Genomic DNA, 18,433 nt, shown 5'->3' with positions numbered 1-18,433 from the left:
TAATGTAACATACTATGAGTCTAAATATATTTTTGTGATTTTTTAAAATATTATTGGAGGTACCCATAGTTCAACTTGAAATTATTTTTGATAAGCGTGCAGAAATTCATTTAAATGGTAGAAAATAATAAATCTTTTTAAAAATTCTTGATACTTCTACGAGACAACTAAAATGTAGTTTATTGTATATAAAAAAATATATTAGCATATATAAATAATTAATTGTATGTGTTACTTCACAATGGTGCAACAAATGTGAAAAGAAAAAGAAAAATGTTAAGTAGAGAAGAAACAAAACCAGGTGAATCCGGCCCAAATAGCCCAACTACTTTCAGCCGTCCATCGAGCATCCAATGGCTTCGATTGTGCTCCCCCAACGTTAAATAGGCTGAAACCCTACCTGCTCCTCTCCGCCCGCATACTCCCTCCCCTCCGCCCACTTCTGGTGGCCGCCACACCTCCCACTCCGTATTTGCCTCCATCTCCCCTCGTCTCCTCCATCAGCCCTCCTCAGATCCAGCTTCTGCCGCTCACGTTCAGCACACACCCCCACCCTCCCCTCCAGCGCGGCGCCAGGATGGGATGGCGACGACCGAGATGCGGGGCGGGGCGGGGCGGCGGTGGTGAAACCGGTTCTCGCGGCGTGGCCTGACGGGGCCGGCGCGGCGGGCGGAGGCTACCGCCGCCGCAATCCCAGGAGGCGGGCACGTCGACCGCGCGGCACGGGATTAGGTCGACGCCGGCGACGAGCGCCTCGTGTTGCTCCCAGGCCTCCCATCATGAATGGTTCCTTTTATCTTGTTTGTGATGTAGTGAGGGATCCTCTCATGCTGCAACTAATATTAATCATGAATTGTTTTTTATCTTGTCGCAGCGAGCAGATAGGCATAGCCATCTTCCTCAGCTCAGATCCGTGTTCTAACGTGGTGAACCGGTGTCTCTACTGCAACCCGACGACGAGCGGCGGCCGTAGTGCTCGGCGAGGCGTAGAAGGTCCGGTGCTGCTGCCTGTCATGGTGTTCGCCGATGAGTGGCTTCAGCAACATCCATCCCCCGTCCAACATTGTTTGCATTAGCAGGTGTAACCTCGCGGATCCAACTTGACTGGATCCGTGGCCACCGGATCCATCGCTGTCGCTGGGATGTGGAGAGGCAACTGGTGTTCTTTTTCCTTTCTCGATTCAATTTCTGCTAGCGATTCATGCATGTGCACCTTCCCTTTTGATGTTATTGCGCCTGATGCTTCTGATTTGACAGGTGGGCAGGTAACTCGCAAATCTCAGCATCAAGGGCGGAACCGTGCCTGGCCCTCGAGCCCTCCACTTCCGCCTTGATGGTTGAAGGTTGCGATTAGACTTGGAGGTGCACCTCACGAGCTTTATCTGCAGGACGCCATCCATGCCGAGTAAGTGGATTCATTTGCTGAAATCTCACCTCTTACTCTGTACTTTTAAAGTTAGTGATACTATGATAAAGCTAGTGCAATATTGCAGAAAAAGAGATCTTTTAAAGCCATATTGATGGCAACATTTCAGACTGATTTATGGTGGTTGTAGCAATCATTTGGTTATTTCCTTGTTCACTTGCCATATGATACTATTGTGATTCCATTGCCATCCAAAGACTGTTATTGTGATTTTGCTTGTGATTCCATTGCCATCAGCTAATGAGATGTGGTTCATCTCAGATTGATTAATATCACCTGCTGAAAAAAGTCCTAGTTTGGTTATCCAACTATTTTTGGGAAGAGCTAATAGTTCTTGTTTATTAATATCATCTAAGAAACTTTGCTGCTGCTGGTTCATATTCTAGATGAAACCTACTGTGCGCTACTAGTCTTACTACTGTCTGATTTTCTTTCTCTTTCATGTTGCAGGACGTCTTCTACTGTTATGTGATCCTTGGTTTCAGTCTCTTAATGCTGATGACTCCTGAATGTCAGTATTGCTCTTCCATCCCAATCTTACATTCTGATGGTTTTTTGTGTCTTTTTCCATGTCTAATTTACCTTGCATATATTTTCTCAGTGAATGATCAACAAAGGTGGCATCTGAGGCAATAGATATAGGAAGATCTACCTTTTATCTAGATTCTAGTTTATCAATCACCTTTGGGTCAAGATACAGGACAAGCAAGGTAGGATGCACAGATTTAAACACTTTACCATCCTAGTGGTCGTGATTGCATTATCTCTGAAGTCTAGGTGAATGTGGTTAAAACAAGATCTGCATAAAATATTCATGCTTGATATAGTCCCTTTTCTAATTAGTGATTTTGTAGCAATGTTTTTCAGGTCTTGGATTTATTGGAAGATTCCAGCTGAATACTTCTTAATCTTTTTTTGGGTGGACCAAGAGAGACGAACAAGAAGCAAGCTGAGCTCAATGCAAAACTTGATGCTGGATTAAAACTTGATCTGTTGTTTGATGTGTGATGTGATGTGATGCCGGAAAACTTGAGGTGTATGATGTAACAACATTCTAATTTTGAAACTGATTCTGTGGGCTATTTTTTTATATGGCTCGTGTATAAAGCTTAATCTTGTTTCTTGGTAATTAATGTTTAGTTGAAATTAGGCCCAACTTAGTGGTCCACGTAGAATTGGGCCCATTCACAAATGGGCTGTGGTGCTGATGTCACCAGCCACATCATTTGCCACGTCGATCGCCACGTTACCTGCCATGTCAGCACCACTTCCCATGTCATCAGCCATGTCATTGTCCACGTCAATTTACACGTCATCATTGTCATCCATGTCATCACCGTGTCAATAGCCACGTCATCATCTATGTCATCAATGTGTGACATGGCAATTCAATTCGTGACGAAAAATATGCTGTTTGTGACGTTTATTTTCGTCATGGAAAATGGGCTTGGGTTGGGCTTCGGGGGCCCGGGGATATTTTATGACGATTTCAAAACATTATGGATCAAGCAATTCGTGACGAAAATTTAAGAAACGTCACGAGGTGTAATCTATGACGCTCAATACATAACGAAATTTGAGATCGTCGTAGATACTGTTTTATGACGGTTTTTTAGTGATCTGTGACGAAATTTAATCGTCATGGATTAACAGATTTTTTGTAGTGTTTGTAGACTCTCTATGTGGACGCTAAACAAATTGAATGGCTCATTGTCTCTTGAGACGCCAAATAAAATCGTGCAAGTATCAAATAAAAAAGTCATCATCTTGGCCTTGTACCGCAGAAGCAACTGGTGCAACAACTCCATCATCAATGCATGTGTCATCTTCATCATCAACATCAAAGACCGCATCATCTGGTTCATCAACTGCTTGGGCCTGCACCTGAGTAATAACCGAGACATCCCCGGTTGTGCCTTTCTTGTCTGATCTTGTCCAATTCGTCAAATCCTGCTGTCCACCGAGTAAATTAATGCCTTCGATACCCACATCAATTGAGTCCTCAAGTTCTAATTCAGGCATGGCAAACAAGTCCCTTTGTTTCAATGCAATAACACTACTCCAATCAGGTTTGTTTACCAGATTCACATAAAACACCAGTTCTGCCTGTGCCGCCAGAATATAGGGTTCATTCTTATACCTGTATCGAGTAGTATCGATATCAATAACCCCAAATTGATCCTTATTGTATCCTCTGCCTCTGTTGGTAGTGGCAGCAGGCACATCAAACCAGTCACACTGGAACAAAGTAACTTCTTTTTGTCCAGGAAATTATAGTGAGATCATTCTTTTAATCACCCCATACCAGTTCATGTTGCCACTAGTACCATCGCCCTTGACAAGCACACCACTGTTTTGTGTTACGAGGCTTTTCTCAATGTCAGTGGTTCGAAATAGCCAATTATTGATATGACATCTATGCAATGTACTAGCTCGACTGTCCGGTCCTTGAGCAAGTGCAAACATCTCTGAACTTACTTCCCCTTTTGCATATAGATCTCTGATCTTGCCTTCGAACCATCTTACAAATTGATCCTCGTGTCACTTATTAAGATTTCGTGATCCATATTTCTTCAGTTCTTCCAAATGCGCACTGCATAGAAATGAATATTACTGTTAGTTTAAAATATAAAATTTAAAAGTAATGATGTTGAGTAACGTATCTTACTCGATCCATGGTCTAGCTTCATCACAATTTGAAATTATGTAGTGCCTCATCTTCAGCATCTCATTTGCTTCAATGATCTCGATAGTCTGTCCTCTCCTCTTGTAATCCATTTCAGCAAATATGCTCAGACCAGATGGTGGCTCATTCACAGTAATTCTTTCATGTCGATCAACACGATTCAGTTTGGTGTCCACGGCCAAGAATTTTGAGCAGAATGTAAGGCACTCCTCATGTATGTATCCCTCGGCTATTGAACCTTCAAGGTACGCCTTGTTCCTCACATATTCTTTTGCAGTACGTAGGTACCGCTCCACTGGATACATCCATCTGTAACACACGGGCCCGCCAAGTTTAGCTTCTTCAGCTAGATGAACAGGCAAATGCATCATGATATCAAGAAATGAAGGTGGGAATAGCATCTCAAGTCGACAAACAGCCTCCCTAATTGAATAGCTAAGCTTGTTCAAGTCTGCTTCCACCAGCTCCTTGGAACATAGTGCATCGAAGAAATTACTAAGCTGAATCAATGCGATGACAACAGCTTCTGGCAAAATCCTACGCACCACTAAGGGTAACAATTTCTGTAGAATTAGATGGTAATCATGAGTTTTCAAGCCAGACACTTTACATGACTTTACGTCAACACATCTTCTTATATTGGAGGAAACCCTATCAGGCATCTTCACTCCATATAGAAATGCACACAAACTTTCCTTGTCCTATTTATCTAACTTGTACAAGGATGGTGGCAAGGTATACTCATCATTATTAATCACAGGATGCTGCTCTGGTCGTATCCGTAGATGCTCCATGTCAAGCCGGGCCTTCTCCCCGTCCTTACATTTACCTTCCAATTCAAGCAGAGTGCCTAATATGCTCTCACATATATTTTTCTCAATGTGCATGATGTCCAACTTATGCCTGATGAGCAAAGAAGACGAGTAAGGGAGCTAAAAAAAATACTCTTCTTCCTCCAGTTGTGACATCTTTTGTCTTCGTCGCGCTTCCTTTTTTTGATGCTGTCGTCTTTCCAAATTTCACTTGTTCAAAACTTTCAAACTGCTCAAGTACCTGTGCACCAGTCAGTGGTACTGGTGCCTCCCTGGTTTTGACCTTGTTGTTGAAGCTGACCTTGTTGTTGCGCCATGGATGGTTCGGGGGCAAGAAACGTCGATGTCCCATGTAGCAGTGCTTCCTCCCATGTTTCAATCACAAATACTCAGTATCTTTGTGGCAGTATGGACATGCAAACTTTCCTTTCGTGCTCCAACCCGAAAGTATAGCATAAGCTGGGAAGTCATTAATTGTCCAAAGAAGAAGAGCATGCAATTTAAAATTCTTCCTAGTCCCTGCATCCCATGTTGTAACACCCTTTTCCCAAAGCTCCTTGAGCTCCAATATAAGGGGCCACAAATATACATCAATATCCATTCCAGGAGATTTTGGACCAGGTATCAACATTGACAACAACCAGTTAGATTGTTTCTGACACAACCATGGAGGAAAATTATAAGGTATTACGATAACAGGCCATATGGAGTATGTAACATTTTGCATCCCAAAGGGATTGATGCCATCAGAAGCAAGACCCAGCCTAATATTACGACCTTCCTCTGCAAACCAGCTATATTCTTTATCCACGTGCTTCCATGCCAATGAGTCAGCAGGGTGACGCATTTTTCCATCGTTGACCAATTCTTTCTTGTGCCACTGCAATTCCTCTGATGTGCGCTTCGACATATACATTCTCTGCAGTCGAGGAATAAGAGGAAAGTAGCGTAGGATCTCAACTGGTAACCGCTTCTTAACAGTAGTAGCACCATCTGCACTGTCATTATCACAGGTTTTCTCTACAACTCTCCACCTTGACTCCTTACAAATGGGACATGTCTCCAGACTTGCATATTCCTCAAAAAATAACACACAATCATTCTTACATGCATGTATCTTGACATAGTCCAAGCCTAGGTCTCGAACCACCCTTTGCACTTTATCCAAGGAGTCAGGAAGACAATGGCCTTCAGGGAGAATCTTTGGAAACAGATTAAGTATGGCCTCCAACGCTGCATTACTAATTCCATACAAGCACTTTATCTGAAAAAGTTCCATGATAAAAGAGACCTTAGTTGCATTTTTGCATCCTGGATACAATTCCTTCTTTGCCTGCTCTAATAGTTTCAAAAATATCTCTACATTCTTATTTGGCTCCTCAGCATCTATGATTTGTCCATGTATAGAGCCACTGATAATGCTTCTAATCAGACTATTAGTGGCAGCAGGGTTATAACATGCGTCTTCTTTGTCGTCTTCTCCAAAATAAGGTGATGTATCAGCTGTAGGTTGTGCATCGTGATTATTGAGATCAGGTTTAACATCATGATTCACACGACCCTCAGCTGATGAACTAGTTTGGCCTTCGATTTCATTAGTGATGAAACAATCAGCAAACCCTCTATTCACTAAATGAAATTGAATCAAACATGTCACGATATCTGATCATGCATTGACATGTAGTCCATGGGCACACAATAGATGCAAGACCTCGCGATGATGTGCCAAAGGTTTCAATAAAAGATCGGAAATTCCTCTTCTACACATCTGAATGTCGAGGCAAGCGCATCCAACTCCTATCTTCGTGTGATGCCATTAATCTGCATGCATGTTTGAAACTAGCTAGAGATCATGATCTAGCAATATGCATATATATGCAGGGGAGATATATACGAGATCAAGACAACCGGGCCCTGTACAAAGTTCTAAAGTGAGGCCTACTGAATAACCAAATATTAAACATTGCATATTGTATTAGAAACAAAACACAACAAGAATTGTACAATAAATCTATTCATAGCTCCTTTCAAAGATTGATTCAAGCATCTATTCTTTGTTTCTTTTGACGCTTTTGGCTGCCGGTATTATTTTTTTAGATCGATTTAGCAAAAGACATGAGAATCTTTGGAACACAATATGAAATAATAAAAGTTAAATTAAAACTATTAAATTTTCAAAGGATACAAGTAGATCAGTATAGGGGAGAATTGATCCAATGAATAATAAATTAAGGTGCCTTGTACGGCGGCAATGGGTAGATCGGTTCAATTGGAGAATAAAAAATTACCTAAGTGAATTCCGCTTAATGCAAACAGCAAACGTGAAAGGGAAAGATGAAACTTATGCACGTCGCCTGCACTGCCTGCCCCGTTGCCGCCAGCCGCTGCGCCGCCGCGTCCTGATCGTCGACGTGTCACTTGGCGCTTGCCGCCACTGCCGCTTGAGCGCGTGGAGAACAAAATGAAGAGGAATCGGCGCAAGACGGGACACGCGATTGGCAAGATAGGCAACTGGGCATGGGCAAGTGGGCAAGCTGCTAGCAGGCCGTGGGCCTCGGCCTTTCTAGCCAGGGGGGCAGCCGGACAGGGGCGAGGGCACAACAGGGACGTCGGAATTTTGGTTCCGATGATATCATGGCAGGTCTGGTGATGGCCTGTGGCAAGAATTTGGGGCCCAAAAAAAATTTAAGTGCAACCAAGGAAGACCTCGTTGCAAAAAGTCTAATATAGTTGCAACGACTATGACAACTAGTGCAACCACTACATTTTGTGGCAATACGTACATGCTATTGCATCTTGAGGCAAGAAAGGAAGCAACAGCCCCCTACATATTGCAACAACGCACCAAGAAATTTGCAACCCAAATCAGACGTTGCTATATTGCCGTTCAAAAGCAACCAACGATAGTATGGTCGCCATAGCACCTTTCTATTGCAACACACGACATGCTAATGCAACTCAGAAACGGTGTAGCAGTATTCCCAACCAATTGCAACACGAAACATAAAAATGGCTGCATTAGTGACACCCTGTGGCAACACAAAACATAAATATCACAACACAATTTATTTGCAGTAATAGGCACGCATATTACAACCGAATCACTATTTCGGTGCCATAGAACCCCCCTATTGCACCCAAATTAGTGGTTATGCCTAAACGTTTCATGGCAATAGGGGGAAAACCACATAGTGTAAGTTTTACCTCTAGTCCAGTTTAAGTTCTCTTTCTTGATTTGTCGGAATTAGTCTTACGGGTTTTCTCGCCCGTACTAGTGTAACTCAAGTTTGTTCACTAGGTTGAGGGGGATTTCTCTTGAAGGCCTCAAGAGAAATCCTAGTACCGAGAGTAGACATGGTGTCTGACTCAGTGCTAGCTAGAAAGTGTGTTCGACCCCACGGCACCACAGTGGTAGGCGGCAAGTGGTGACAGCCTTGTCCGTCCCTCATTGTCCACCACGTTCGTGTGCTTTCATAGCAATAGTTGCCGAAGGAACGTTGGGCCCCTTCTCATCCCTGTCTGAGCCCTTCTCTTAGGCCGCCGAAGTAAGTACCTGGCTTCGATATAAAGATAGAACCTTAGATTAGTTCTAGTGAGGCTAGCTTAGTAGTTTAGAAGTGTTTCAGGAGTCCTTTCTCACTCGTTGTCCTCCCAGCTGCTACCTCTCTAAGGTATAGAATCTCCTGTGTGTCAAACGGTCATAGACTGGCCATTTATCCTACCCGTTATCTGGCTTACCCCTGCTGAATTAGTCAGTTGATAAACTCAGTAAAGGTTACCACTACAATTTATGATACACTTTACCATAGTGATTCCCTGAGGATTTCACGATACCCCAGAATACTCCGAGGTGTAGTGCTACACTAGTGAATTCTGTGTGTTTGCAGAATACGTATTCAGATTGAGCATAAGAGACACCAACAAGCATTTCTGGCGCCGTTGCCGGGGAAGCAATTGGCTTAAGTTATCGTATAATTGAGTGAAAAACTTTACTATTTTATCACCGCTAGTTTTAGCGGGTTTACCATTGCTCTCTCTCTCGTTTATTCGATGCAGAGCAGTGCATGACCGGTTTTGATCTACCATCCAACTTCGATCCAAATCCTCAGAGAATTGGGCGAATTGTGAGGTGCCGCGTCGTCCCACCCGAAAAGAAACCCACTTGGAATCCTTGTTTGTCAGTCTCAGCACCACCCATGGCCAAGAATCTCAGGCAGTACTTGGCCCCATCCAGCAGCCACATTCCTACTGGATTGAACAATGACCAAGGCAACGATGGCTTTGAGCTCAAATCGGGACTGGTGAACATGGTTCAAGCGAGTCCATTCTGTGGCAAGGCATCAGAAGATGCCAACTCTCACCTTCAGAACTTCTTGGAAGTGAGTAGTACTATCAACCCCAGAGGTACCACGATGGATAACGTCCGTCTTCGGCTATTCCCATTCTCCTTGCTAGGCAAGGCGAAGATGTGGTTATACACCAACAAAGCAGACTTCACCACATGGGAAGCTTGCTCCAATGCATTCCTGACGAAATATTTTCCAATGGGCAAAACAAACTCTCTCCGAGGTAAAATCTCTAGATTTCAGCAGCTCCTAGATGAAGCCATTCCGGAAGCTTGGGAGAGATTCCAGGAATACATCGCAGCATGCCCCCACTATGGCATGGAGGAATGGCTGATCATTCAGAGTTTCTTCAATGGCCTGAACACACCAACCCAGAACCACATCGATGCAGCATCAGGTGGTTCCTTCCATCTGCTCAGCGTCAATGCAGCAAAAGCACTGGTAGAGAAGATTGCTTCCAACCAGAGTTGGAAAGGTGAAAGGCAGCAACAGCCCCACAAGGGAATCCATCATATCGACAGTATCGATATGCTTGCTGCCAAGATGGACCTTCTCATGAAGAAGCTGGAGTCTCCGCACTAGGAGGCCAACCAGGTTATGGACTCTTGCATGACATGCAAGACTTGTGGAGAAACTGGACACACGAGCAACTCTTGCCCGATCACTCAAGAGGAAGCTCACTTCATTGGAGCGAACAACTCCAACAACTCTGGCTTCAGTCCTTAGCAGGGTTGGAATTCCAAGCCCAACTTTCCGTTCGGTCAGCAGCAAGGTATGAACTTTAATAACAACTTTCAGCCTTCTTTAAAAGATCTAGTTTTTGGCCAGAAGCAAATTAACGACAACATTAGTAAGAAATTCCTTGCAATTGATAAAATCTTGGAATCTTTGGCCGGACAACTAGAGGCCATAAATTCTGTTATTAAGAACCAGTTGAGCTTCAATAAAATGATAGAAACTCAGGTTGCTCAACTAGCCTCGTCTTGTCCTAACAATAACTCGGGAAAACTTAATGGGCAACCAGAAGTTCCTCCTAAGGAGAATGTTAGTGCAGTGACTATGCGGACAGGTATGTCCACGCGGGAACCACCATACCCTAAAGATGTAGGATCTCAGAGGAAAGACGTACCCGCCAGCAATACCTCTGCTGCAAATGAAGATCAGGAGGAGGCCGAAGAGTCCAACACAACTGCTGCCCAGGAGGAAACCGTGGAACCCCCTAGAACTTCACGGGAGTTTCATGACACTACTGCCTTACCAATTCCGGAACGGATGAGGAAGCCGGTGGCCGACGAGCAATTCAGCAAGTTCGTCGAGGTAATAAAGAAGTTGTATGTCAATATACCACTTCTTGACGCTATGCAGGTCCCAACCAATGCCAAGTACATCAAAGATATACTTGGTAACAAGAGAAGCCTGCCCACCACTGAGGTCGTGCAACTCACAGAGGAGTGTAGCGCAGCTGTACTCGATCCTCTCTTGGAGAAGAAGAATGATCCAGGATGCCCCACAATCACATGTTCAATCGGGAGCCAACATTTTTCACACGCTCTTTGCGATCTGGGAGGAAGTGTTAGTGTCATGCCTATGGTAGTTTACGATAAACTAAATTATCATGAGCTTGCCTCTACTGCCATGTGCTTGCAGCTAGCGGACCAAACGATCCGTTACCCCGCGGGAATTGCAGAGAACGTCCCGGTTAAAATCTGGAACTTCTTTATTCCCGTTGATTTCGTCGTGCTCAACATGGAGGTAGACGCCAAGACGCCTCTCATTTTGGGAAGGCCGTTCTTGAGTACCGCAAATGCACACATTGATGTTGGAGCCGGAGAGATCCAGCTCAATATCAATGGGCAAACGGAGAAGTTCGCCTTCAGACCGAAGGTCGAACAATGTTCCCAGGTCAAAACTTCCAACCGGAAGAAATCCGAGAAAGAGCAGGAGAAGCCATCAATACCCACAATCGATATCCTTGCCAAGCTCTTGGAATGACTAAGAATCGACAAGGAGATCAGAGTGCATAACTACAAGAATGCAAGACGATGAATCCTTCGCAGAGAATTTGAGGAATTGTAGGCAAAAGCGATAAAAAAACCGCCACCAAGAGGGAATGGCGGAGAAAAGCGTCTTCGTCTGGAACTCCATCCGGTGACAACAACAGAACCCGAGGTATGGAGAGTCCCACTCCGGACTTGAAACCCGAGCTATCACCATGAGAACCATGGTACGTATCCATTCTTGCATTTGCATATAGGATAGTTTAAATTTCTTGCATAATCTTTCTTTCCAAAGTCATGGCATGTTTAAAATTTATTTTAAACCAAAGTTTAAATTTGCATCAAATATTATTGCATACAAAAAAAAATTCGGCCAAAGTGTAGACCGGCCGGCCTTACCTAGTCTCCTTTGGTCAGGGGGCAACAGGAACCGAAGAGCTTTGAGTGCATGCGAAGCAAAGGAAAAGGGGGAAAGGCAGAATGAATGGCGCGGGATCGAGTGGTACTCATCACGGCAGGCCGGCCTGCCTCCACCACTCACGTCCCCTCTTCGCCCACTCAAGCACGATCACCAGCAGCTCTAGAGGCAGTAGACCGAGGCTGTGGGGCGCTCGCCATCGTGCCCAGGCCGGCCGGCCTACCCCACGCCGCCTGGCCTGCCCCTTGCGCCTGGCTATAATAGCCGACGAAGGTAAGTCACTCCCTGCACCCTCAGCTATAGTATGCAGAAAACTCCCCCGTGCTCGAGTTCTCTCTTCTCTCTTCTAAGTTTTCTTGCTTAATGAAGCTTTTAGGAGTTAATTAAGCCAAGTAACTCAAGTGCTAGCCCCAAAAATAAGTAGTAGTGCTGAGATTAGCTCAACACTAATCCAATAAAAATTAGTAGTAATCCTCTCATAAAATGAAAATCACAAAAATATTTCCTGTTGAATAAAACAAGCTCTGAACGAAGAACGATTTGTGGTGGATTGATCCCCACAAGAACGACTAACCACTGACCCCTCCGATTATTTTTCCCTGCATATTCATTGCACTAATCTTAACTAAAAATTGAATACAATTAAAACATATAAGAAAATTTTTCTAGTAATTCACTAATTAATTCACCATGTAATTCACTAAGAAATTCTCCATATAATTCACTAAGTAATTCACCATGTAATTCACTAAGTAATTCTCCATATAATTCACTAACTAATTCGCCACGTATTTCACTAAGTAATTCACTAAGTAATTCACCGTGTAATTCACTAAATAATTCACTAAGTAATTTTCTATATAATTCACTAAGTAATTCGCCACGTATTTCACTAAGTAATTCACCATGTAATTCACTAAGTAATTCTCCATATAATTCACTAAGTAATTCACCATGTATTTCACTAAGTAATTCACCGTGTAATTCACTAAGTAATTCTCCATGTAATTCACTATGCAAGTCACATATGTAATCAAAATAACCACAATATACAAATTTCTTGAAAATTTTCTAGTCATTAAAGTAAATATACAATTTTCTAGCATTTGATATAGTCACAAAAGTCACAATGCAATTTTTTCAAATTTTTTTACTCAAAATAACCGGTACAAATTTCTAGAAAATTTTCTAGTCATTAAAGTAAGTATACAAAATTTCCTCAAATATTTTCTAGTCATTAATGTCACTATGCAATGAAATATTCAATAAGTATACATGAAATATTCTATCAATAAAGTCACAATATTCAAGAAATGTACATGTAATATTCTAGACGTCGGTTGCGTTTGGTGTCGGCAAGGATTGGACGTCGACGGACGAGGTCGAGGATGGGGGCAGTTGCATTTAGGGCTCGGTAACGATCGGACGTCCGCGCCTACATAAATGAAAACACACACTTTACACACACACATATACATACACACATACACATACACATATTTACAAATTAAATATACCCTAATTTACATCAAAATTAAACAAATTAACACTCTAAATTACATCAAAATACACTTAATTATCCAAAGTAAATAATCCCTAATTTACATGAAAATTAAACAAATTAACACTATAAATTTCACAACATTATCAAATAATAATTTTTCAATTTTTTTCATGCACATAATTTTCAATTTCACGTAATAATCCTGCACATTAGGGTTAAAGAGGGGGCGGCGGTGCACGGCCGAGAAGGGCGGCGGCGCGCACGTACAGCGGGTGGCGGCGGCGCACAGGCGAGGGCGGCGCTCGGGGGCTAGCACGGCGTCCTCGTACGGGCGAGGCGCGGGCGAGCTGGAGGCGGCGCTCGGGGAGGACAACGACGCGCGGCGGATCTCTGGGCGGTGCTCGGGCGGTTGGGGATGACAGCGGCGCTCGGGGCGGGTCCTCTAGGTGGCGTGGCGTGGCCTCTAGGTGGCGGAGCTCGGGCGGCGCGTCCTCTGGGCGGCGCTCGGGGACTTGGTGGAGGAGCTCGGCGGTGCATCCTCTGGGTGGCGCTCGGGGACGATGGCCTAGGGCAGCGCCACGGCCTTGCTCGATGCGGAGCTCGGGGACTATGATGGCGAGTAGGAGACAGCGCTTGGAGATGACGACAGCGAGCAGGAGGCAACGCTCGGGGACGCCGGCGAAGAGGCTGCGGCAGCGGAGATCAAGAAGTGGTGAAGTGTTGGTGGAACAAGGGGCGAGGCAGAAGGGCGAGATATATAGGCGTGGGCCTTTAGTCCCAGTTCCAGCCACAACCCGGGACCAAAGGGTCTTTAGTCCCAAGTGGTGGCTAGACACGGAACCAAAGGGGGTTTTTTTGGCGGGCCACGAAATTCCCAGTCTGCGGCCCACTTTTAGTCCCGGGTGGATCTACCACCCGGGACAAATGAGGCCCATTTTCCATTCTCCCGCCAAGCCTTTGGTGTTTTCATTTGTTTCTTTTTATTTCTCTTTTAAAAATAGGCTATCAGTTGTTAATTGAGTAGAAAATAATTTATGGTTCCAAAAATTACCAAACAACATTTCTGAATTTATTTAGACTTGATATACACAGCAAAAATGTTTCTTTTTTATTCAAGTGATTAGGTCCATGAAATATACAACTTGGTACATATTATATTTTTTATTTTGACAATGCAAATATGTATTAGCTAAATAATTTTTTTTCAAACTATTGCTTTTCAACAGAAAATGAGTTTTATCACCATATTAACGTTTAAAAAGTAGTTTTACATAAAATTAAGCCATTTCATGGAATTAATGAATGTGTGGGTTTGTAAGTGAGTGTGAGTGTGTTAGTGAGAGAGAGTGTGTGAGTGTGTTAGTGAGATAGTGTGTGTGTTAGTGATAGAGCATGTGTGTGTGTATTAGCGATGCATATTCTCTGTAATTTCACGAAATAAATATAATTAGCTGAGTAATTGAAAATTGCATGAAAATTGCCATTACATTTTTGTGGTAAAGTACATATATAATCAAAATATTCGAATTGCCATTACATATATACTTTTTACGGAATTGCCATTACACATAAGGGATAATGGTAAAGTACATATATAATCAAAATATTCGAATTGCCATTACATTTTTATGGAATAATACATAATAATTCTAATACATCAAGGATCAGCAGCTATTGGTACGGTAACAGACTTCCTCTTCACAGATGTCCCTTGATTATGATCACGGCGCAAGTATGGAGCATCATCATTGGCTAGCAGGATGCATGGATCAGCATTGACTTTGAAAGGTGGAATGACAACAAAGTTATTATAATCCTCTGACAAGTCTGTCTTGTCCTCGACTCCAACGATGTTTCTCTTCCTTGATAGAACTATGTGTCGCTTTGGTTCATCCTTTTGCTTGTTTATCCCCTTCTTTGGCTTGCTGGACATGTCCTTAATGTAGAAAACCTGTAACAACCTAATTTAATTTTTAGCTTTAATAACAAATTTAATTGGCTTTATTTAATTTCCTAAGGTTTAATTTGCTTAGTCTTGCATTTAATCTAATTTTTGTTCCACAAGTAATTAAAATTTGTCTAAGCTTAAAATTTGTTGTGCATTCATGCTGGTGCATGGTTTTATTTTGCTTGTTTGCATAGGAGTTTGAATTCAAATTCTTTTGAATTCAAATAGGTTTGAGTGGTGTTAGAGTTAGAAAAACAAAAGAAATAGAGAAAGGACACAAACCCAGAAACCACACAGCCCAACCGGCCCAGCTCCCCTCCTCTCCCTCTCATCCTGGCCCGTTTCCCTCCACGCGGCCCAGCGCTCCCCGCTCTTGCGTCACCAGGCCCAGCGCCACGGCCCAGCACCCGGCGGCCTAGTTTCACCCGCGCTCTCGCCCCGCTCTGTGGCTGACTGAGCGACCCCACGCGCCAGCTCTCCTTCTTCCTCGCGCAACGGCCGCGCCCGTCCCGCCTAGATTCCCGGCGAGCCTCCTTCCGGGGCACGCCCGCCCAAGATGCCCGGACCTCCTTAAACTGGCCCCTGCGACCCTCTGCGCCCACCATCTCGCCCCGCAACGCCGCAACCAACCCTAGCCGCCGCCTCCGTGTTGCTCCGCCGTGCCGCCGCCGCGGCCAAGCCACTCCGCCGCACCCCAGCCCCACCGGAGCTGCGCAGAAGCCTCGCCTCGACTCCAGGGGCATCACCGAAGCCACTGCCCCGACCCGAAGCCCTACACACGCCGGGATTTCCCTGGAACGCCGCCGCAGGTAAGTCTACCCGCCGCCATAATTGCACGCCGCCGGCGAGTCCCGAGCATCACTGACCCCGGTTCTCGTTCACAGCATGACCCCGCGCCTTCTTGAGGAGATCCGAGGCCGGAGCAAGCCCTGCAGCGCCTCCCCCACGAGCTCCGGTCAAGCGCCGCCTCTGCGCCCCGCCGAACTCACCGCCGACGTCGCTCCTCTGCAGATCCGGCCGACCCAAGCCCTGGGTATGCACCCCGAGTCCTCCCAGCCCTCTTTGCGCTAAATGCCGTAGACCCTGGCGCACTCTAGGTGCCCAGGCACCGCGCTCCGGTGAGCTTTGTTGCCGCTGAGCCGCCCCTCACCGTGGCGAGCCCCGTCCAAGCCCGGCCATGCCCCGCTTTTGCCTCCAGTGGCTTACTCATGCCGCGTAGATGCTCCACGGCCCATCCCCGGCTCAAACCGACCCCCGGAGCGCCGGATAGGCGAACTCCGGCGACTCCGCGGCCGCACGCCGCCGCGCTCCGTGCGTCCCGCCGCCGCTGTCGGCCACAAGACATCCCAGCCGTCCGATCTGAAGCCTACGGGTCCGATTAGATCCCGAGGCCATTAGATCTGAACTGTTAGATCCAGATCCAGCGGCCCAGAGTCTTAGATACTAGTTTGGTCTGGCAGAATTGTTAAAGAGCCCCTCAGTTTCTCAGTAATCAACCCGCGGTCCAGCTCTATTCAAAATTAATTCTAGTTAGGTCCTGGTTTTAACACTTAAGCCCCTTGACTTTTCTCAGTATAGAACCCGCCATCCAGCCCTTGTCCTTTTGCGCGTTAGACCCCAGATTTAATGTTTAATTGTGTTTTAGTCCTCGGTTTTGCCCAGAAACCCCCTGAACTCCAGTTTTCTTACAAATAGGTCCCTGGAACTTGTTTTTGGCCTAGATTTTGCGTTTTATCTCCGTTTTAGGCATTCTTTATGTCCACGCGATCGTTGTAACACGTAGAATAGTTTTAGACTAGTTTAGTGTGCTGTTTTTATGTATTGTTGTACTGTTTCTTAGTTTATGCTATTGTTTGCATGTATGTTTATGTGGTGTATTGTTTTTGGCCATGTGTTCGTGAGTAGACGTTGATCCATCTGAGGAACCCCAGTACCAGTACCCGGAGCAGCCGTCTTCCACCAGTTTGAGCAGCAGCAGGAGCAGTACGAGGAAGGCAAGTATAAGATGAACAACCTATCACTTTTAAATACACTTTCATACTGCATTTTAATACTGTATGCCTATAAGGACTTTTCTAGCCACTTTATATCCTTTATATATATCCTTTGGGTTGCATTTTGGTTAGTTGTGCTAGGTGCCGCGCTATAACACACTTGGTCCTTTTTAATTAATTTGATTAATGGTATATGCAACTTAATTCTGAGAGTGGCCTGTTTGAGGGGCTGACGTCTCGTTAAAATTGGTTTTGTTAGAAACATGGTTTAGGGGGCCAGCACGGTGCTTACTGCCTGGTTGGCCACTCTCCTTAAGGACCGGTTCATAGAGCGACAACCTGGGACAACAGCGCTACCACAAGACTGGAATGGGACGGTCTTGGCTTACTAATTAGGTCATTTTGGTTCGGGAGTAACTTACCGACGGGGCAGGAGGGGTGGTGACCTTCAATGGTGCCCAGGCTACAAGGCTTGGTCTGCGTACCCCTCGAGGTGGTTACCATCGTTGCGGAGCCTGATTCCTTAGCGGTTACACCTTACCAACGTGTCCTTTGTAACGGCCCCGTAGTGAGTTTGCTAGTCATCTCACCTAAGGAAGTGTGATGAACAACTAGCGTAGCTCACGACTTGTGGGTAAAGATGTGCAACTGATATACTAGCCGTGCTCACGGTCATGAGCAGCCCAGATCCTCCTTTTGATTAGTGGGGTTATCTCCTTCCGACGAGGGGGGTGCCTCTCGAGGTTACCTTGGTGGTTTCGGTTTGGTTTTCAGTAGTCACATGATTAATTTTGATTAATTACTATGTAACTGGGTTTATGGTAATTCATCCATTTGTAGTAAATAGCTTTAATAAAATTTTACCAAGACTTAAAAGCTAATGTAGTCAGTCAGCCAACCTTAGAGCCTCATAGTTTGTGTTATACTTGTTGAGTACAAGTTGTGTACTCACCCTTGCCTACTCTACTCTTTTTCCTCTTGGGGACACTCTACTGCTGCTCAGTTCCTGCCGACGCGAGGGAGTTCGCTCAGCGCTACCAGGACTACGAGGACTTCTAGGCATTCGTCTCCCAGTCGACGTCCCTGTGGCGCCCTGCTTCCGAGAGTTATCGTCTATGTATTACGCTTCCGCATACTCTGTACCAGACTTTTGTCATTAATATAATAAATAACATTCGTATTCGCTTTATTATATCTTTTTACGTGATATGTGCTGTGATATACTGTTCATTCGGTTGTATATACGTGTGACTTGATCCTGGCACGTATATGATTGCTCGGTTTATGTCCTTTTATAAACCG

The 18,433-nt window shown here is 44.8% G+C and overlaps 1 long non-coding RNA gene and 1 other non-coding gene across 6 annotated transcripts; one reads left to right on the top strand and one right to left on the bottom strand.

The window, feature by feature from the left end:
* Nucleotides 1–407: 407 nt before the first annotated feature.
* Nucleotides 408–2,555, top strand: LOC120685892. 5 transcript variants are annotated; one of them, XR_005679831.1, is made up of 6 exons: nt 408–732; nt 875–993; nt 1,080–1,405; nt 1,877–1,937; nt 2,028–2,136; nt 2,294–2,555. It is a non-coding gene; the product is annotated as an uncharacterized LOC120685892 (long non-coding RNA). The 5 variants fall into 5 exon arrangements; XR_005679829.1 differs by having other exon boundaries at nt 408–786; XR_005679828.1 differs by having other exon boundaries at nt 875–1,405.
* A 6,928-nt stretch (nt 2,556–9,483) lies between these two features.
* On the bottom strand, nt 9,484–9,590 carry LOC120687028. The gene has a single exon (XR_005680531.1). It is a non-coding gene; the product is annotated as a small nucleolar RNA R71 (small nucleolar RNA).
* Nucleotides 9,591–18,433: the final 8,843 nt, after the last annotated feature.

This window comes from Panicum virgatum, chromosome 8N (genome assembly GCF_016808335.1).
Source record: "Panicum virgatum strain AP13 chromosome 8N, P.virgatum_v5, whole genome shotgun sequence".
Lineage (NCBI taxonomy): Eukaryota > Viridiplantae > Streptophyta > Magnoliopsida > Poales > Poaceae > Panicum > Panicum virgatum.
This window is presented reverse-complemented; position numbering and strand designations above follow the sequence as displayed.